Source organism: Vombatus ursinus, unplaced genomic scaffold (assembly GCF_900497805.2).
Source record: "Vombatus ursinus unplaced genomic scaffold, bare-nosed wombat genome assembly UNPS02001419.1, whole genome shotgun sequence".
Taxonomy (NCBI): Eukaryota; Metazoa; Chordata; class Mammalia; order Diprotodontia; family Vombatidae; genus Vombatus; species Vombatus ursinus.
The window spans coordinates 25905028-25915748 of NW_020941197.1; positions in this window are offsets into that span (position 1 = coordinate 25905028).

Here is a 10721-nt window from a genome sequence, read left to right on the forward strand (position 1 = left end):
AAACAATCCTATAAGGTAGGAGTAAGGATATAAGCCTTGATTTTTTTTTTTCAAATTGATCCTTAAAGAGACTGTCATTAAACTATTAAGTGGCAAAGCCAGGATTCAAACACAGATATTTTGACTCCAAGCCCCATGGTTTTTATACTCTACTATGCTGTCTCTAGCAACTTGATCTCTTTTAAAACAATGTAGTAATGGTTTATGGTCATAAAATCTCAAGTGTATCCAACAATAAAATAATCTGATACTTGAATGGCTGGTTCCTAACCTTAAGTAAGTAAATGTTTAAGAAGTCTGTTGAAAACTTAAGATATACGACTTCTAAATTGGCTCTTGATTCTGTTGTATGATGTAGTACAAATATCACTAGATAGAAAAACCACTGAGAAAAAAAATCTTCATAGCAAAATTCTCTGATAAAGATATATTTAACAAACCAAAAGTAAAAGTGGATGCAGCTATATAAAGTAAGTTACATTTTTCCAAATAGATAGAAGGTCAAAGGGTATGAATAGGCAATTCTCAAATAAAATAATGAAGGTTTCTGACAATCACATGAAGACATGATACAAAAAATACTTGTTATTACAAGAGAAATGCAAATTAAAACATCTTAGTGGATCAACTCTTTTCCCATCAGATTGGCAAAGATGACAAAGGAGGAAAACAATAATTGTTGGAGTAGTTGTGGGGTAGACAGGCACTCAAATGCAATGATGGTGAAGATCAAAACTGGTTCAACCACTTTGGAAAATAATTTAGGATGTACCTAGTAATAATTCTTTTAGGTATATACCCCAAGGAGGTCAAAGCTAGAGAAAAAGAAGCTTTATGTACAAAAATAATGATAGCAGCACTTTTTGCTGTAGCAAAGAGCTGGAAACAAAATAGGTATCCATCAATTGAGTAATGGAGGAGTAAACTCTGCCATATGAATGGGATGAAATTTTATTGAACCATAAGACATTACTAATATGATGCATTCAGAGAATTATGGAACATTTATATGAAATGATGTAGGGTGAAATGAGTAGAACTAGGAGGATAATTTACAAAATGACCATAATAATAATAATAATAATAATAATAATAATAATAATAATAATCATGATGATGTGAAGGAAAATAACTTTGAAAGACCTTAGAAACTCTAATAAAAGTTGTAACCAATCACTAGTTCAGAAGACTAATCACAAAACACACTTCCCACCTTTTGGCAGAGAGGAGATGGACTAGTGTATCAAATCAGACATGCATTCTCAGACATGGCCAATGTCAACTATTAAAAGCTTTTGTTTGACTTTACATATTCATTACATGGTAGGTCTTCTACTCAAGGTGGGTGATTGGAGGTGGATTCATGGATAGTAATAGAAGTGGAAAAGCATCAATAAAACATCTTTAACAATGAATGAAGAAAAAATTTCAGAAGAAAATATAATTGGAGCAATTTTGTTACTACTTTGTTCTACTTTGTAACATAGATGTATTCAGATAGTTTTTAGAACTGTAACAGAAAATGCAGTTTCTTATGTAATCATTTATTTCCCTTGTTCATTTTGAGATATTTTTTGATGATTGTTGAGTTCCTAAAGAAAAAGAAAGTTAATAACAAAAGAAAGATCAGTGGGTTTGGAATCTCAGGACTTCAATTCAAATCTTGACATCTTAGATGATTTCTAAGGTTCCCTTCATCTCATTTAGTAAATCTTTGTCAAATAGTGTTGAATGATTTAGGATTATAGATTTAGAGCAAGAAGGGAACTTAGAGTCCATCTTATTCATTTACTCCCTTATTCAGTCATTCAAAAATATTCATTAAGTGCATACTACATGTTAGCTGCTATGGTAGGTGTTGGAGAAACAAAAACAAAATAATTCCTCATTTCAAGGAGCTTACATTCTATTGGAGGTAACAGAACATACATAGAAAATTAAAAGCCAAACATATAAGAGGTAGCTTCTGAGAGAAGGATAATCATTTTACAAATGAACAATTGAGGCTCAGAGAGGCTGATGATTAAAGAGGCAAAGTCACATACTTAACAAGATTTAGGATTCAAATGTTAAGTTCTCTGACTTCAAACCCAATACTCATTCTACAGTATCTCCTTTTCATGCCCTTATTTTGTTGCCTGTGGTATAGTGCTTAGAAACCTATTCATATTGGGTTTATTATAGTTGCTATTCCAATGGATAGAGATCATCAGAAAGGCACCTCATTATGGTAGGGAGGTTGTGACAATCCAGAAGACCCCAACTTGCTGATGAATTCTAAGATTGGCAAGTTTTTCTAAAGTGTGTGTGTGTGTGTGTGTGTGTGTGTGTGTGTGTGTGTATGTATCCATGCAGCTCCACAAAATTTTGGTTTAAAACTTGGAGTCTGACAACATCTATATTTTTCTTAATATCCATTGTGATGGCATTAGTTGGAAAATTGCTGTCCAGGGTACTAGAAAACTCCAGCCTGAGATTGTACAGTGCAGAACATTCCTTTTCTATCAGAGGAAAGATATGTAATACTCATGATATTTCTAGCTGTGGATCCTTATAAAATCATAAGTCTGTGTATTTGGCAGTGGAAGTATTTAAATAGCCATATAGCAATTTCCTCCAATTTACAACTGAGAAAGAAAGACAAGCTTATTTTTTCAAGCATCAACATGAGAGGCCTCTTTTATGCATGTTGCTTTTTATCCTATCTCTGCTGGCCCTGCCTGGAGATGTGGATATAAGTGAGATATGCCAGGAAGCAAACTAGTTCCCTTCCTCTTTAAAGGTATAAAGGCAAAAATGAGGCTAAACACTTATCAATATATCTAGACACAGTTTGAGACCAACCAATGTAGTACTTAAGATAATTTGGGCCAACAGAGAGTCCATTCACAAATTAGCTAATCATTGAGAATACTTGAGGCAGCAAGGTATATTGAAAAGAGCAATAGCTCTTGGGTCAGAAGACCTGGATTTAAATTGCAGCTCTAATGCTGCGTGACCTTGGGCAAGTCACTCAACCTCCCTGGGATACAGTTTCCTCATCTGTAAAATAGAAATTTGGACTAGACGGCTTCTGATATTTCACTTCTAAATCTACAATGCTATGATACCTGGAAAATTAATCTCCTTTCATTGTTACTGGTCAGGATCAGAGGGCAGACATTCTAGATTTTATTTCCCTTTGATATTATGCTTCAATCAGGTCTTAGATGCACTGGTGGCCTCACTGAACTGCCAGGTCTCTGCCCTGCTTCTTCCCATGTCCCTAGGCCCTTCCCCCAAAAACCAACCACCACCCACAACCACAGCCACAATCACCACCACCATCACAACAAATACAAAGCTGTTAATGCCTACTGGCATTGGTAAGGACACTCCTCTTTCTCTGACCACTCCTTCTTTGGATATTCTTGCTCTTTCTCTCCTCCACCCCCCAATCCTAAACACTTTTACAGGTGGTGCAGGTCATGGGCTTCTACTTTTTTTTTGTCAATTTTCTTTACCCTGAGGAAATTATTTACTTTGATAGCTCTACTTATCATGTATATTTGGAACACTTCCCAATTTATATATCCAATCCGGTCTTCTCTTCTGAGCTCTAGTTGCATATCTCCAAATACACTTAACAATACATATATGTCTTTCTTTATATACCTACATCTTATGAAATGACTGAAGACATCAGGGCAATGGCACAATTGAATGGAAAGTGTTGGGTATGGATTCCAAGAACTTGTGATCGAATCCCAGGTCTGTTACTTTCTACCTATGTAACCTTGGGCAAATAACCTTTGTGGGCCTCAGTTTCCTCATCTATCATCAATCAGTCAACTAGCAGTGATTAAATGCCAACTATGTTCAGGCACTGTGCTGAGCTCTGGAGCTACAAAGAAAGGCAAACAAAAATTATCCCTGCTATGAAGAGGGTTGGAATGGCCTCTGAAATCTCTTCCAACTTTGGTCTATGATCTAATGATCTATGATCCAATGACGTCTTCCCCACATTTACCAATTATGTCATCACTACTTTCCCGATCATCTTGGCTTACCTCCTCAGAGTCATCTGGGACTCCTCTCTCCAACTTCCACCCCATATCCAGTTAATCATCAAGCCTTATCCATTCTTATTCTGACATATTTGGCATTAGGAATAGAATCGTAGATCTAGAGCTGGAAAGGACTCAAAGTTCATTTAGTTTAATACCTTTCCAGATGATGAAACTGAGGTTCAGGGAGGCTGAGTGATTGTCCATATTCCCACTGGTAGCAGGCAACAAAGGCAGTATTTGAACTCTGGCCCTCTTACTCCAAAGCTAGTGATTATCCCACTGTACCATGCTGCCTTTTAACCCTTCCTTTCTTTTGATTTCTATTGCTTGGTGCTAATTCAGGCCCTTTTCAACTCACACGTGACTTACAAATGCCCCCAAGAAGAATCCTCACCTCCAGTCTTTCCCCACTATCCCATCCAGCCTACACAATGCTGCTAATTTAATCTTCTAAAATGTGTTCATCACATTACTGCCCTGCTCAAAACTCTTTAATGTTTCCCATATGTACGCAGAATAAAATCCAAACTTTTTAGCATGGCATTTAAACCTTTTCAATTCCCTCCCTCTCCATCCCCAATCAAAGTTAATAAACTCCTGTCTGGGAGAGAGACACACCTAAAAAGGTTTCATTTTCCATCTGAACTGGGGGTCTGAGTCAGAGAAATGAAAGGACAAATCGATCCTTCATGGATCCATGATTTCAATAATGTGAGTTCTTCCTCTGCTGGTACAAAGGGTAACTCAATCATGCCTGCTAATGTTGTAGGATTCTTGTCCTTGTGTTCCTACAGTCCTTCAGTGTATGACCTTCTAAAACTACTGTATACATTCTACTTGTAAAAAATATTACAACAATAATAGTTCAGCATTTAGGTTTTCAATCCATTATTACTCGCTCTTGTTATACCACTAGGTCACCTACTTTTATGATTTTTCATGTCCTTAATGATTTATTTTGTGTGATTTCTTAAAACAAAAATTAGTTTTATTTGTGTATGTATGCGTGTGTGCACATGTATATGTGTATTAGGGTTGTTGTTGTTTGTCCTTGGTCTTTTAAGCTAAGATCTTTCCTAGTTCTCCCTTTGACTGAGGCAATGCCCATTCAGTGATTAAGGCTGGTTAAGCACACATTAGGGAGTAAAGTGGTGGAGTAAGAGGTATGGACTTGTAATTTCAAGAAATTTGGGGCATGGCAACTCCCTCCATTGTAGTATATTTGGAACTCATCTGTAATTTAGAGTCTTGGAGAGTTGACAGGGTCACTAAAATGTTAAATCTATGCATCCATTCATTCATGTTTTCATTCCTTCTTTCAACAAACACTTATTAAGTGCTTACTATAGGCCAAGCACTGTGCTAGGGAAACTAGGGAAACAAAGGAAAAAAATGAATATAATCTCTGTCCTAAAAGGATTTACAGTCTATTAGGGGAAATAACATGTGCACCAATAAGTAAATACAAACTATATACAAGTTAACATGATATAGTTTCAGGCTAGGGAAAGGGCTAACAGTTGGGTAGGTGAGGAAAGGCCTCCATAAAAGGCAGCACTTAAACCCTGGATATATTAACAAATAGTGGTGATGAGGGAGGGGATTTTAAGCATGGGAAGGGCTTGTGCAGAGATGTGGAGGTAGAATATCTTGTGTACAAAGAGGAAATAGGTCAGTTCTGCTGGAATACAGAGTTTATGAAAGGGAATAAATTAAAAGAAGTCTAGAAAGATAGTCCAGTCACATAGCTAGTATCTGTTATAGGCAAGATTTGAATCTAAGTCCTCTGACTCTAAGGTTAGCCACTATGCCATGCTATCTCATTGGTAAGAAATTGTGCTCTATTGATATTACTATTCATATTACTGCATAATACATCTTTCCATTATCTTTTGTATAATTTATATACAAATACAAATACATATACATATACAAGATATAATATATCTTTCCATTGTCAAAGAATTTTATTTCTTTGAGATCACAATATTCCATGATGTCCAGCCATTACCATTTCTCAGAGAATATTGATCTTATAAAGATAGCCTTTTGCAGAAGAGACAGGGCTGGGATAATTAAAGGCACTGAGAAATTTCCAAAATATAATTTGTCCTATATTCTTCATCCTGTTTTTATTTTTGTGTCAGCTCATTATCCATCATCTAAACTTGTCCAAAATATATTCACTTATGAACAAACTCAATAAATGGGCTACCAATCCATCTGCAAGTCAAAGTCTAGGAAATAGAGATTCTTTATCCATTTGATTTTTCTCATGCTGATTCCTAGGCTATTCTCTTTCAAATGATAGGAGATGCCATTCAAGAGAGCATGAAGTACTTTGAAACAGAGTAATTAGCACAATGTCCTCTGCAAACAGTATAGTCTTGAGACCCTCACCTTCACATTTCTCTTCCTCTTGGACTTTGTAGAGTATCATTAATGAAAGAATTTTGGAAACCATGTCTCCTTGTCTAATATCTTAGTTGATGTTGAAATCAGAGGGTCGAGGAACAATACTATCTTTGTGGTTATATTCTAACAGATAATTTTATCTATCAAATGTTTTTGACAAATGCATGGGGAATACTTTGTTATAGAAGAGCTTTTTGATACAATCAGACAATTTTTTTTCTGAGGGGGAAACATACTCAACAAATAGGAGACAGGTAGGTGGCTCAGTATATAAAACACTGGGCCTGGAGTCAAAAAACTTGAGTTCAAATCCAGCTTCAGACACTCACTAGCTGTATGACTGCGGGCAGATCACTTAACCTCTGTTTGCCAAAATGGCCAACCATTCCAGTATGTTTGCCAAGAAAACCCCATGAAGAGTTAAACACAACTTAACAACAATCAACAAATAATTAAAAGTGAGGATTTTATATTCTCTATACTTTTTGTTCAGTTGCGTAACTATAAAAATATGATTTGCTATTGTGAACCCTGAAACCCATGAACCCAACCCAAATTTGAGACAGTCTGTTCTAAGAAAGAGACAAACAAAATTGGGGTATATGAGTCCATGGTTTAATTTCTCAAAGTGGCTTGACATGCACTGCATGGGAGTTCAGTCCAAAACTGCCACCCCCCTAAGGGGGCCAGTTCAGAACTGGCTTGGTTTGGGATTTTGGGGTAGAGCATTATATGCCCTTCAAAGAGTAGGTGTTCCCAAGGGGGTGCCAATCAACCATGATTGGTCAACATACTAGGAGGTGGGTCCTTAGATCACTTAGTCCACTGGGGCTGATATTGCCCACCATTAAAGGAAATGCTACCCCCAATCTTGGAAGTCTGTCTCCACCCCAACCTGAATAGATAAAATCAATTCAGGCTTGGGTTGGAGTTTAACCAAGATAAGAAAATTCAATGCAATCTCATTATCAGAGATGTCCTTCTGAACAGCTCTGGAATTAAGGCTGGCAGGGTGGAGGTCTGAGTCTCCAAAACACAGATTACCAAGAGAAATAATTTTTCACACCATAGAAAGTCATCTAAAAAAGCCAGTTTATTCCATTGTAATATTTTCATTGAGGATATCCTCAATATATACGTAAACTATTTTCATATTTTATAGAGCTGATAAAATAGGTCTATGGTCTAGTAGTTATTTCATTATACATTTTTGTAATAATAATATCCATGATCATTTCCATCTTTCTGGGATTTTTCCTCATTTTAGATACCTTAAAAATCAATACTTGAATTTTTGAAATTGTGTCAAATGTAACATGGATGTTTTTTCTTCTGTATTTGGTGAGGTCCTGTCCCTCCTGATGTCTTAAATGCAATTTCTACTTCTTCATATTAGTCCCCCAGATATGTGGTTTACTGTCTTAATCTTAATTCTACTGTCATCAGTGATGAGAGATCTCTGTTGAAACATTGGCAAAGCCAATCAGTTTTCTTGGGATATATCTTTTTGGCATAATGTGGATTATTTGTATCAATCAAGATGTCTGAAAATGTATTTTCCTCACTATTGCTTTTCCATGATTTGTGGAGTAATGCTACTCATAATCCTTCACCCTCTTTAATAACGCTTTTCTAGTGAGTCTGTAACTGAAACTAGTATTTCTCTTGGCTGTCAAGTTTCTCTGCTGGAAGAAAAGATTGAGTTTGTCACCTAACGTGGTTCATGGGCTCTTTTGATTTACTATTCAGAAGGCTTTTCAATGAAACTTTTCTAAGAACTATTAATAATTGGATTCAATGTCTTTACTTTTATCCGTTTCCCATTTTGTAAAAAAAAAAAAAAAGACTTTCTTCATTTAGGTGTCCCCTAATATCCTTACTGACTTTTAGATTTTATGATTCTATTAATCCCAAGGACAGTTTTGAAGAGAGTAAAGGAATCTTAAGCAGCTGTTTATGAGGTATTTGGAAAGGAGGAATAGCATCATCCATCTGCTGAAGTTGATGAAATTTATTAATTGACTAATAAATTTATAGGTTGTCTAAGAGGTGAGTTGTTTTTAGTACCAGAGTGCCAAGTAGTCCAACTAACTCTTGCTCTACCATTGACTGCCTTCCATATGCATTACTATGAGGAGTGTCAGATAAGACCAAGGACAGGATCCTGAATCACTTAAACACAGATAGGATTCTGGTAGGGAGAAACAAAGGTTTGTTCATTTCTTTCACCCATGCCCATTTAAACTCATAGAGGGCTAGTTACCAAAAATCAGTTTACTCTTCAAGCTTCTCTAATTTCCTCATCTCTAAAATGAGAGTAGCATTTATCCATGCTTAATTACTTACAGGGTTATTAAGATGATCAAATAAGATAATGTGTATGAAAATACTTTGAAATTCTATAAAGAGTTTTTTTAAACATATGGCATTATTGTAAATGATTGATGACTTTGCCCAATTGTAGTCTCATTGTGACATGCAAAATTTAAATTTCAGGAATTAAATCATATTTTTCAATATAAAATATGAAAATTAAAGCAAACTGAGGAGAAGGAAAAATAAACATCTACATTGGTAAGTCATCTTGGTAAGACTTTGGTAGCATAGTAGTTAAATCCCTTATTGTGAGGAGTGGTTCTTTCTATGCTAACTCAATCTAAGATGGGTGTGGCATGAAGTTTTTTAAAATAATTTGTTAAAAAAATTTGAAGCCAAGATTAAATATCTTATTCTACATGATGTTGAACAGAAGGAATTTACCATTTAGGCCAAAGAAGTCTCTTCAACTGCATATTCTTTCACTAGAATCCCCAGAAAGGATCTTTATACCAAATCGGTATGTTATCATCAATTAGTGGTGAAAATTTGAAAAAATTTTTGAGATCTGTAAACATATAAAACATTAAAGGACCCTGGAGGTAGGTTACCTGAATGTCTAAATATTGTTGTAGGTATAATTAATGATCTGTTTTATGAGAAATATTTTTCTTCTCTTAAAAATGTCCCATATGCAGAAAGAAGGCACAAATGTATTAACCATACACACATATGCTGCAGTATTCTAACAGATGCACATGCATGTTATGCATTATATATTCTATTTTAATAAATGATATTTCTTTTCCCTCCCAAATTGTGAAATTCATCAAGAACAATCACTTAGACTTCAGATAAAAAAGATATGGCTTGTTGGTTCCTCCAAGGCTAGGCAGGCAAAGTATTTCACTTTTTTTCATTTCCCCATACTGATCCATGGCACCGTGGTCAGCATCAATGTGTTCCAGCTCTCCTGTTCAACTGTACTCAGATTTTCAGGGTAAATTGGTAGAAGTCATGCATGTCACATAGAAGTGTGAGGATTATGGAAGGACTTAATGCCACAAAAGACTTAGATTTATTTCCCAAATACTATACATTGTTCCTTAATTTTAAGTGCTCAGAAGTCTGACAAAAGCATAATATAATATGAACAATGTGCATCAGTTAGTACATGGAGCATATATATATGTGTAGTTAATATATTTCTGTATTCAGTATATGTAAGCCTATGTATGTGTCTGAATATTTGGGTAAGTCTTTTATATACTGTGTATGTATGTGGAAAAAGAGGTAGATGACCCCTACATATGTTGCTATTTTTGAGGGAACTTAGCCTAGGCATAGTTTACCTGGGTATGAAGCCTAAATGGGAGAAATAACCTCACTCACTGCATTAGCATTGGGGAAAAAAAAACTGTCTAGGGATGGGTGTTCCTTTCTTTTACTACTCTGATGGAAAAGGAGGAAGACAAGAGTTTTAGAAAATGTAAGGACCCCCTCAAGCCCCCTTTACCCCAAGTATACCTCACCCAGTGCCCTAAAAGAAGCTGTAATATCTTTCTTCGCACCCCCCACCCCCATCCTCTCAGTGTAGTGGGAAAGTCAGTGGGTAATTGGGTCCAGATTGGAGATGTTTAAATATTCATGAGACTGGCAGGGGACTGGGAGGGGGTGGCTGTCTAGAATGGGGGTGGGGGCTGGGGGAGGTGACTAGTCATTGAGAGCTAGTGAACAATTCTGGGAAAGATACTGAGGGAGAGAGGAAGAAAGAGGCAGAGAGAGAAGGGAAGGGAAGGAGAGAGAAAGGGAGGGGGTAAAAGAGGAAGGGGAGAGAGCGAGAGGGAGAGGGAGAGGGAGGAGGAGAGGGAGGGATAGATAGAGAGGGAGAGTTAGGGAGGGAGGGAGAGAGAGAGAGAGAGAGGGAGAGAGAGAGAGAGA